The sequence below is a fragment of the Nuphar pumila genome, chromosome 9 (assembly GCF_984573655.1).
Source record: "Nuphar pumila chromosome 9, dmNupPumi1.hap1.1, whole genome shotgun sequence".
Lineage (NCBI taxonomy): Eukaryota > Viridiplantae > Streptophyta > Magnoliopsida > Nymphaeales > Nymphaeaceae > Nuphar > Nuphar pumila.
The window spans coordinates 5,995,217-6,005,650 of record NC_143257.1 but is presented as its reverse complement, the minus strand read 5'-3'; positions in this window follow the sequence as shown (position 1 = coordinate 6,005,650).

The window sequence follows — 10,434 nt, the reverse complement described above, 5'->3', positions numbered from 1 at the left end:
TTTCTCAATTCCTCAAAATCAAGTCTTTCAAATCCATATTCATTCATTTCATTCATTTGTAAATTCCAATTCTCATTCAGAGAAATCGATTTTCTCAAAATTTTCCAAGTCTTATTCAAAAATCAATTTTCTCAAAACTATGAGCTTTCAAGTGATATTTCAAGTATTTCTCAACTTCAAATCATGATTTTCCAAGTCATAATATCTTCAATTTCAAAGTTTGAATTCAGGGAAATCAAATTTTCCAAAGTTACTTGAAATTCCTTAGAAATCCATTTTCACAAAACACTCTATATTCTTCAAAAATCGATTTTCATTTTCCTCAGAAATATTCTTTCACCATGATTCACGATTTTCCAAGTGACATCTTTTCCAAAAATTTTCCAAGTATTTTAAATCTCAGAAGCAAACATAATGTTTTCAAACCTGCATTTTCAGAAAATTCATAGCACATGCCTGATTCTTTGTGCATTTAGGAAATAAAACATGATTTAGACAAGTTGAGCAAAGCTAAGCACACTTTTGATCCTTGGTTTGATTACCCCATGTAAAGGCGCCAGAAACGATTGAACCTCGTACCGACAGGCGAGTCCCATTCTTCGGAATTATCCCGCATTTTAAAACGGAGGTGAGTTATTTTTAAAATCTTTTTCAAAGGTTAGTTTGACTTGCAAAAGTAAAATTTTGCAATGATAACAGTGAGTGTGGGCATAAAAACCGATGTAGTATGCCATGTTCCTGTAGAAAGTTGTCAAACTCATGACTAGTAAACTCTCCACCATTATCAGTTTGAAAAGAGCGAATAGGTTGTTGGAGTTGCTTTTCAATAACACTTTTGAAAGTCTTGAAGCATTCAAACACTTGAGACTTTGCATATAAGGGAAACAACCAGAAGATCCGAGTAAAATCATCAACAATTAGAAGATAAAACCGAAAACTGTTATGCGAAGGTACTGAGGTAGGCCCCCACACATCAGCATGAAGAAGTTCAAGAGGGGAGGAAGCCAAAAAAAAAAGACCATCCAAAAGGAAGTTTGTGAGCTTTATCGACAAGGAAACTCTCATAAACTTTTATGAAATTATTTTTATTAACAGAAATAATATGACTGGAATTTAAAAAAGAAATATTTTTCTTGTTGGTGTGTCCAAGACACTGATGCCATATGTCAAAAGAAGATGATTTGCCTGCATAAGTTGCCACCTATATGCAATTATTCGATTTAATTGGGCAGAGTCCAGCGTTGGATTTTGGTCTTCTGAGACAAATCTTGCTTGTCTGATGGTCCTTGACAAGAAATTCATGAGTAAATTCAAAGATGCAATCATTGTCTTTACTGAACTCGCTCATAGATAACAGATTTTTCATGATAGCAGGAAAATGAAGAACATTCTTTAGATCAAAAGAAGAACCATGAGATGTCAGAGTAAGATTACCAATGGAAGAGATGTGAAGCATCTTACCATTGCCAACCATGATTTGCTCACTGCCATGATATGGTGACTTATTGAAGAGTTGTTGATCATACATGGATAGATGATTTGTAGCACTAGTGTCAGGGTACCAGTAATCATCGGTGGCTTGCTGAAGTGCCATGGCAGAGAAAGCTTTAGGAATATCCCAATAGTTTTTGGCGGTATAGCCACATTTGCCGCAATACTGACAAGTAACAACTCCACGGGTACCTGGACTCTGAGGTACAGGATTGTTAAAGGATGGATTTCGAGAAAAAAAATTCCCTTGTCCTCTACCATGATCATGATAAGAATTACGATCATGACCTCGCCCTCTGGAGGTAGTGAAGGTCATTTGCTGGGTTTCAGAAGTTTCTAGAGGTTGAGCATGATTTAAGAGCACACGTTTCTCCTGGTTGAGAAGCAGATCATAAAGATCATGAAAAGAATAGTGTCTGATTAGTGGTGACCGATGTCACGAAGCTTTCATGCTCAAGGGGAAGTCCATTCAAGGTTATTTGGACTAAGTCTGCATCCTCTACGAGATGATTGGCAGCAACAAGGGAGTTGATAAGAAACTTTATGCAGTCTAAATAAGATAGCATGTCCATATTTTCTTTCTTGATGAAAGTCGGATCTTTCTTTAGAAACATGAGTCTCAAAGGAGATTGAGACCCATAAGCTTTTTCCAAGACAAGCCATGCTTCATGCGACATTTTTGTTCTCATAATTTGACCGAGAACAACTTCAGACATAATTGCTTTAATCCAGCTGAGGACGAGTTGGTCAAAATGAATCCAAATAGAATAATTTAGATTGTTGTTTTTTTCATCGTTTGCCATGGTGGTGAAGGGATCCGGTTGAGGGAAAGTGCCATCGACGAATTTGAAAAGGTCCTGACTAATCATAACGGATTCGAGCTGCGATCTCCATAGTAAGTAATTGTCTTAATTCAGTTTAATCAAAACTAGACTGACGATAGCATTCCACTGAGTCACTGGAGCAACAGAGAGCAATGTTGAAGCCATTGAAAACTTGTGGGAGGTGAATTTCTATAATACCATGAAAGGAATATAGATGCTTAAGAAAACTTGTTTTTCTCTGTGTATTTTTTACAGAGAAACCAAGTGTATATATATGCAAAAATCGTTACATCAATGAGAAAATAAAAAACTATAAAATAATACTGACAAACGATAGAGACTATCATTTTAAATGAAACTGGGCTCTATCGTTTATTAGAAATGATAGAGTTGATAACCATGGACTCCTCACATTATGCCAGGTTCAATCTTCTGAGAACTTATACTAGCTTCTAGAGCATTTTTGTCTTTCAATGAATTCAGACTTTTATTGATATTGAAAGTCAATGTTCTGGACTGAACCAACTATGTGTTAACTCTATCTTTATCCTTACCAATCACATGCATACTTCTTATGTTTTTGGTAACTTTATCTTTATCCTTATCAACATGCACCTCTGGTATTGGCGGCGGCGACCTCTGATGCACCCCTCGTAGGTCCTCTCTCTATATATCTCAACCTCTAGCCTATGTCATATCCACTCAATTCCTTCATCGGTTCTCTATTTGGTGGTAGCCTCTAGTGCACCCCTTGGTAGTTGCTCTCTGTCTCACTCTCAAAACATGGGTCAGGTCCCTAGGTTTTGTGATCTACATTATGCATTCAATCGTCCATCGTTTGTTGGCTTCTCCAACAAGGCAACATGTCATTCTTGGTTTTCTTTTTCTTCTTGTACTTTTTCTAGGGTTTAGTTTTTTTATTTTTTAATTAGCATTTAAGTTTTTCAAATGAGATGAACGTTTAATTAGGTATTGAAATGTTTCTTTCTTTCCAATCAATATTAAACATAACTCCACGCTTGATTTAGTTAGAAACTTAATATTTTAGGGTTTTTTTTTTCAATTAGCATATATATGAATGATGTTTGTTAGGGATTAAGATTTAGGTTTTTTATTTGAGTTTTTTAAATAACATAATTATTTAATTAGGTTTAAAGTTTTTTGTGTTTTTTTTCAATTAGCGTTTAGGTCTTTGATTTTGTTTTTTTATAAGATCAATATTTCATTAGGTATTTTTTTTTCAATCAACATAAACATGATTCTACATGCTTGATTTTAGTTAGAAGTTTTGGGTTATTTTTTTCAATTAGCCTATATAAGAATGGTGTTTGTTAGGATTAAGTTTTTTATTTAGTTTTTTAAAATAGCATGAATATTTAATTAAATTTTAGATTTTTATGTTTTTTTCAATTCACATTTAGGTTTTTATTTTGGTTTTTAAATGATATAAATATATAATTAGGCATTTTTGTGTTTTTTAATCAACATTAAATATGATTCTACATGCTTGATTTGGTTTTTTGTAAAATAGCATAAATGTTTAGTTATGGTTTTAAGATTTTTCTATATTTTTTCAATTATCATTAGACATAAATCCAAGAATAATTAATAATGAATGCTTGATCTTTGTTAAAATGTTAGGTTTTGGTTTTTCTATCAATTAGCATAAATGCATAATTTATGATGCTTCTAGGAATTAGGGTTTGATTTGGTTTTATTTGTTATTTTATCAATTATCATAGATACAAGATCTATGGTTTTTGTTAGGGTTTAGGTTTTTGATTTTTATAATTTCAAATGACATGAATGATTAAATTGGGGTTTTAGAGAGTTTTTATGCTTTTCTTTTTTCTTTTCAGTTACCATTTTAATTAGTAATAATCATCACATTCTATGTTTGATTTCTATTAGGATGGGGGGGGGGTTGTGTTTTTTTAAATAGCAATAATCATGATTCTATTTTTTATTTCTATTTTAATTTTTGAGATTTTTTTATGTTTTTGTTGATCTGTTTTAGTATTTGATATATTTATACTTTATGAAAATAGTTTGGCCATTCAAATATATTTGTTATAATGCCATGCTTGACTCAAGGAAAATATTTTTTTTGCAACATAGCGAAAGACTTTTTCGAACCAATTTGAAACTATCTCCAAACTCGAGCATATAAAAACAAAGAAATTTTCTATGAATTTTCTATGATTACTAATAAATAATAGTGGAAATTTTCTTAAATACAGTTTTTAACTTTAATCTATATCTAAATTGTATTTAAATTTTTATTTGGAATTTAATTAATGATTTTAATTAAATTAGCATTTAATTGCTAATTTTAATTAAATTAACATTTAGTTGGAGTTAAATTCAATTTGGCAATTAATTTAGAATTTAGACGGCATTTAAAGTATAATTTACATTTAATTTATATTTTAAATTAATTAAGATTTTTACCATTAAAAATATTGAATTGGGTTTAAGTAGACATATTGGATCTAGATAGGGGCCCAAGTGTGGGTTGACTCATGTGAATGATGATTTGGATCCACTTGGGAAGAAACCCAAGTGGGAGAGGGCAAATATGCTTAGAAGGGCAAGTGGAGCAAGTGGTGGGGGGAAGACCACCAATTAGGGCATCCCAAGTGAAAAGGAAGAAGAAGCTTCTTTTTCTCTTTATTGTTAGGGGTGGCAAAACCTGACACGACCCGCCAACCCGCCTCTTAGGCGGGTTCGAGTTTGGAAAAAACAAACCCGTTTGATAAATGGGTCGACCCGCCTAACCCGTTTATTAAACGGGTCGGGTTCGTGTTAGGGGTATGCCAACCTGGCTGACCCGTTTAATAAACGGGTTAGGCGGGTGGGTCAACCCGCCAACCCGACCTGTCAACCCGTCGACCCACTAACCTGACCCGTCATCCCGACCCGCCAACCTGACCCACGAATCTGAGAACCCATTTACCCGACCCAACCCATTTATTAAATGGGTTGGCGGGTCGTGTCGGGTTACCCGTTTATTAAACGGGTCGGGTTCGTGTTTGCCACAACCGACCCATTTAATAAACAAGTCGGGTTCGGGTTGAGGTATGCTGACCCGCCAACCTGTCGAGTCGACCCGCCAACCCGACACGATTGCCACCCCTATTTATAGTATTGGAGTTAGTGGTGGGGGCAACCAAAATGAGGAAGAGATGAGAAGTTTCTCCCACTCTGCTTGCTCTCTAGATGTCACCCCTACTCCCTCTAAGCCTTCTCTTTGAAAAATGTCGATACCTTCTCTCTATGGTTCTACCAAACCCTAACTCTAATTCACATATAACCCCTCCCATCTCATCTATCACGATCATCTCATCTCAAAGCATATTCCTATTCATGGTTTTTGAGCACCTTCTTCCTCTCTCCCACTCACATTTTGAAGGAGGGCCACACACTCTCAAGGAGGCTCACACTCTCTTAATCCACATTTTGGAGGAGGAGATCATCTCTTAATTCACATTTTGGAGGAGCTCTCCCACTCTCATTTTAAGTTTTTAAGAATGAGGCTCTCACACTCTCATCCCTCTCACTCACACGGTTCTTGGAGGAGCTCATTACATTTTGGAGGAACTCATCTTCTCTCAATCCACGTTTTGGAGGATGAGATTCTTGCATACACGATCTTGGAATTCTCTATTGGTTTTCTTGAGAATTCAATTTCTACAAACAAGAGTCAAGGAATACTCAAATCTTATATGATTGTAAAGTTCTAAAGTATGTTAAATCTAAATTCTAAATGCATGTTAAAATTAGGTTTTTGTGTAAATCTAAGTTTTAAATGCATGCTAGAATGATATTCTATGAAAATTAGAATAAATAAATGTATTAGATTCTGAGATTTTATAAAATTTGGTTTTTATATGCATGTTAGAATTAGGGATTATGTTAATCATAATTTTAAATGCATATTAGAATGATGTTTTATAAAAATTATAATTAATTCATGTGTTAAGAATTGGGATTTTTTTCAAATTCAAATTCTATATGTATGTTAGAATTAGGGATTATATTAATATAAATTTTAAATGTATGTTAAAATAATGTTTCATGAAAATTAGAATTAATCTATGTATTAGAATTGGGATTTTTTCTAAATTTAAATGATATATGCATGTTAGAGTCATATTTTATGTAAGTTTGAATTTATTCATCTGTTAGAATCATGATTATATGCAAATCTGAAATTACATGCATTAGAGAAGTATTTTTATGCAAATCTAAATTTATATATGCATTAAAAATATATTTTTATGCAAATCTAAATTTATACATGCATTAGAGAAGTGTTTTTATGCAAATCTGAAATCCCACATGTATCAGAATTGTGTTTTATGCATAACTGAATTTATACATGGGTTATAATTATGTTATGCAAATATAAAATTAATTGAGCATTGGAATAGTGTTTTTTACAAATATAAAATTAACTATATGTTTGAAATTATAATTCATGCAAATATTAAATTAACATAATGTTTAATTTCAAATTTGATGATATTCATATGTGCACAAAAATTTTAGATTTAAGAGTGTACTTGTATGCACTAAAATTTTAGATTTGATAACATACATGCTTGCACAGAAATTTCAGATTTGATAAAATGCATGCGAGTTATTAAATTTCAAATTTGAATTAGTACAGATTTGAATTGGTACTCATGTGTACATAATTTTCATATTTTAGTTGATGCTTATGTGCACATAAATTTTAGAATTGAATTTGTGCTCATATGCACATAAATTTTATATTTTAGTTTATGCTCATATGCACAAAATTTTCAGATTTGAATTAGTGCTCATGTGTATATAAATTTCATATTTTAGTTGGTACTCATATGCATAAAATTTTCATATTTGAATTGGTGCTTCTGTGCACATAAATTTCATATTTTGAATTGATGCTCATATGCACAGAAATTTGAGATTGAAAATGATACTTGTATACATAGAGTTTTTTAGATTTATTGTGGTGTTTATATACACAAAAAGTTTAGATTTAGTGAGTATGTTGGTGTCATGTTTACGTGCACAAAATTTTTAATTTGTTGAATGTGATTGTGCAATGCTTATATGCATAGAAAAAATAAGTTTTGATATGTGAGAATTGTATCATGTTTATGGACATCAAAAATCATATTTTTTATGTATGAGGTTGTGCAATGCTTATATGCATATCAAATTTAATTTGATGTACATGAATTGTGTCATGATTATATAAAAAAAAATCTGATTTGATATATATGAATCATGTTATGCTTATGTGCACTGAAAATCAATTTTAATTCTATGTGATTTGTGTCATGTTGAGGTGCACAAAAAATAAGATTTGATGCTTATGTTGATACTACGTTTATGTACATAGTGGATGTGTTTAAATATCATGCTTGTATCTATATATTAGCATGATAATGATATTATGCACAATGTTTATATGCAACATGATGTTAGGTAAGTGTTATAAGGCATGAAATGCATTCATGCACTTGTGATACTTATGAATGAGCTTGAGTTCAAAGGAACCGATGTAGTGCGGTATATAATTATATTGTATTGTAAGGCATAGAAAAATATGCATGTATAATGCTTATAAATGAGTTTAGGTTCAAAGGAATTGATGTGGTGCAATATTGCACATATATACATGTGACATATAATTATATTGTACTATAAAACATGAAAAAGCATGCATGTACAATGCTCATGAATGAGCTTATGTTCATAGGAAACAATGGCGTGCATTATTGCACATATACGTGTGGCATGTAATTATATTATACAGTAAGACATGGAAAAATATGCATGTACATTGTTTTATTTTAGAACAAGCAGGGGGGGCGATGAAAACCTATGGAATGTGATAAATATACCAAGTTATAAAAAATACATGCACACACAAATTGATGGTTATTGCTTTTATCGATGAATACTCACTTCAGTTGAAGCCGTCAAAGCAAGCATGAATGAGTTGGGGTCAAGTCAAACCTAAGAACAATATGTACTAAAGGTTACCCTAGAGGGGTACTTGAGCTATTTAGCCCTTAATTGCTTTATAAAAGAAGGCACATGTAATAAAATAAATTTGACCCCTAATAATGAACAAGACCCAAAGATCCATTCATTTTTAGGCTTTCCTTGGAGAGGCTAGTGGTACAACCTTCTATATGACCTCATTATTAATGTTTCTACTAGAGTGAAGCATCTCACCTGGTCTTCAGTCCTTGGGGTATAAGAGAGCAGACTACCAATGTATCAAGTTCAGGGTGCATCCTAATTGTTGCTAGCCACTGCGGGGTTCCTCTTGGTCATGAACCACATGCTTTGAATACTAAATAGTTAGACATAAAGAAAATAGAAATACATAGCATAACACCCGTTATGGTCTCTTCTGTCTTTGGGGTCCCACGAGTATCTGATAGAAGTGTTAAGCAAGAGAAAAAAAGACCTGTTATTTGATCACAATTACTTTTATTGAAAATATGCCCTAATTATGTAATGCATAATTATGAATATTTGCATGATATTGAATAGTGTTGTAAGAAAGCCATTTGTGAGATTATATAATAATTTTGGTTGAAACTATTATGTTGTGTTTATAATTTGAATACTAACAATATGAAATTGATAATAATACATCATGCAATTTGATGTATTTTGCTTGTCATAATAAAATGCATGTATCCTGAATAAATGGAATTTTTATGTATGCTTAATTTTGTGCAACATGCAATGTTATTGCACCTACCAGACTCGATGAGTCCGACTTTATATAAATCATTCAGGTGATGAGCAATTGATTTGCAAGCGATGGCTATATGTGACGACGGTGCCAAGAACCTTACTTTCTTTAGGATTCTGGAAAACTTAAATTAGAGTCTTATTAAGTCATTTAAAAATGTTTAACTAGACTTTTACTAAGTTATTTAAACTTGTTTATTTTGAATTGATGTAATAGGATTATATCATTTTAATTTGAAATTAAACAAAATGGTTTGAAATTATGATCTATGGATCGTATGATATGTTTTATATTCAGGTTCTTTTAGTGGAACTGAATTATGAAAGTGGATGTTGACCCAAGTCTAAGGGATTAGGATCCAGTATCATGATGTGTTAAAATACCTCTGCCTGCCCAAGATTTGTAACCAAAGGCCAAATAGAATTATTCTATTGTATTCTGATGTTTTGTATTGTGTAGTCTCTTTCTAGAACTAAATTCTATGGAGCTATTAAATGCTAGTGCTTGCGCACAAGCTAACTCCCTAGAGATTGGTTTAGTAGAGTGATATCTTATCAAGACTTGTCCTTGGTCATCTTTTCTTGAACGTGGTTCTAAGGAGCTATTAAATGTTAGCACTTATGTACAAGCTGACTCCTTAGAGCTTACTTTTATTAAGGCAATGCTATAGAGAAGACCTCACATTAAATTGCACATTTAAAAAAATAGCCAAAATTTTGGGTTAAATGTTTGGAGCGTTATAAGGCGCATCACATCTTGTTACCCCAGAACACCACGTCTAGCCAACTATGAGTATTTTTCTATTCAACTTTCTTTTGCAATTTATGTAATGCTTACAAAACATTGAAACTTAAATTTTATCCTGTTACTTGGGAGCACCATGTATGACCAACTATGGGTACTCAAGCCTCTTTGGTGGTGTTCATTCACACAAATTTGTATTTTTCACATTTTAATCTCAAAGAGAACACAAGATTCACACTATAGTCTGAGACACATCGTTTCTCAGACTAAAATATCATAGGTGCACTACTATCGACATACAACTGTAGCTCAAATGTGTATGAGAGCGTAAAGTTTACTTAAACCGTCGTGGTAGGGAAAGAGTTCATATTTGACCCAACAAGATTGCCTTAGTCCATGTCCAACGGGACTGTAATTTTCACAAGGTTGGTGCAGATGCAGTTTCATACTTGATTCACTTGCTCGATCTTAATAGTACAAGACAATGTCACCTCATCTTTCAGAGTGATGCATAGTGCAACTTTCTTAATTTCAGAGAACTTTTTTCTCACTGCATGTCATTTCACACAATAATCGTACATTCTAGGCAATATTTTGTCAACAATTATA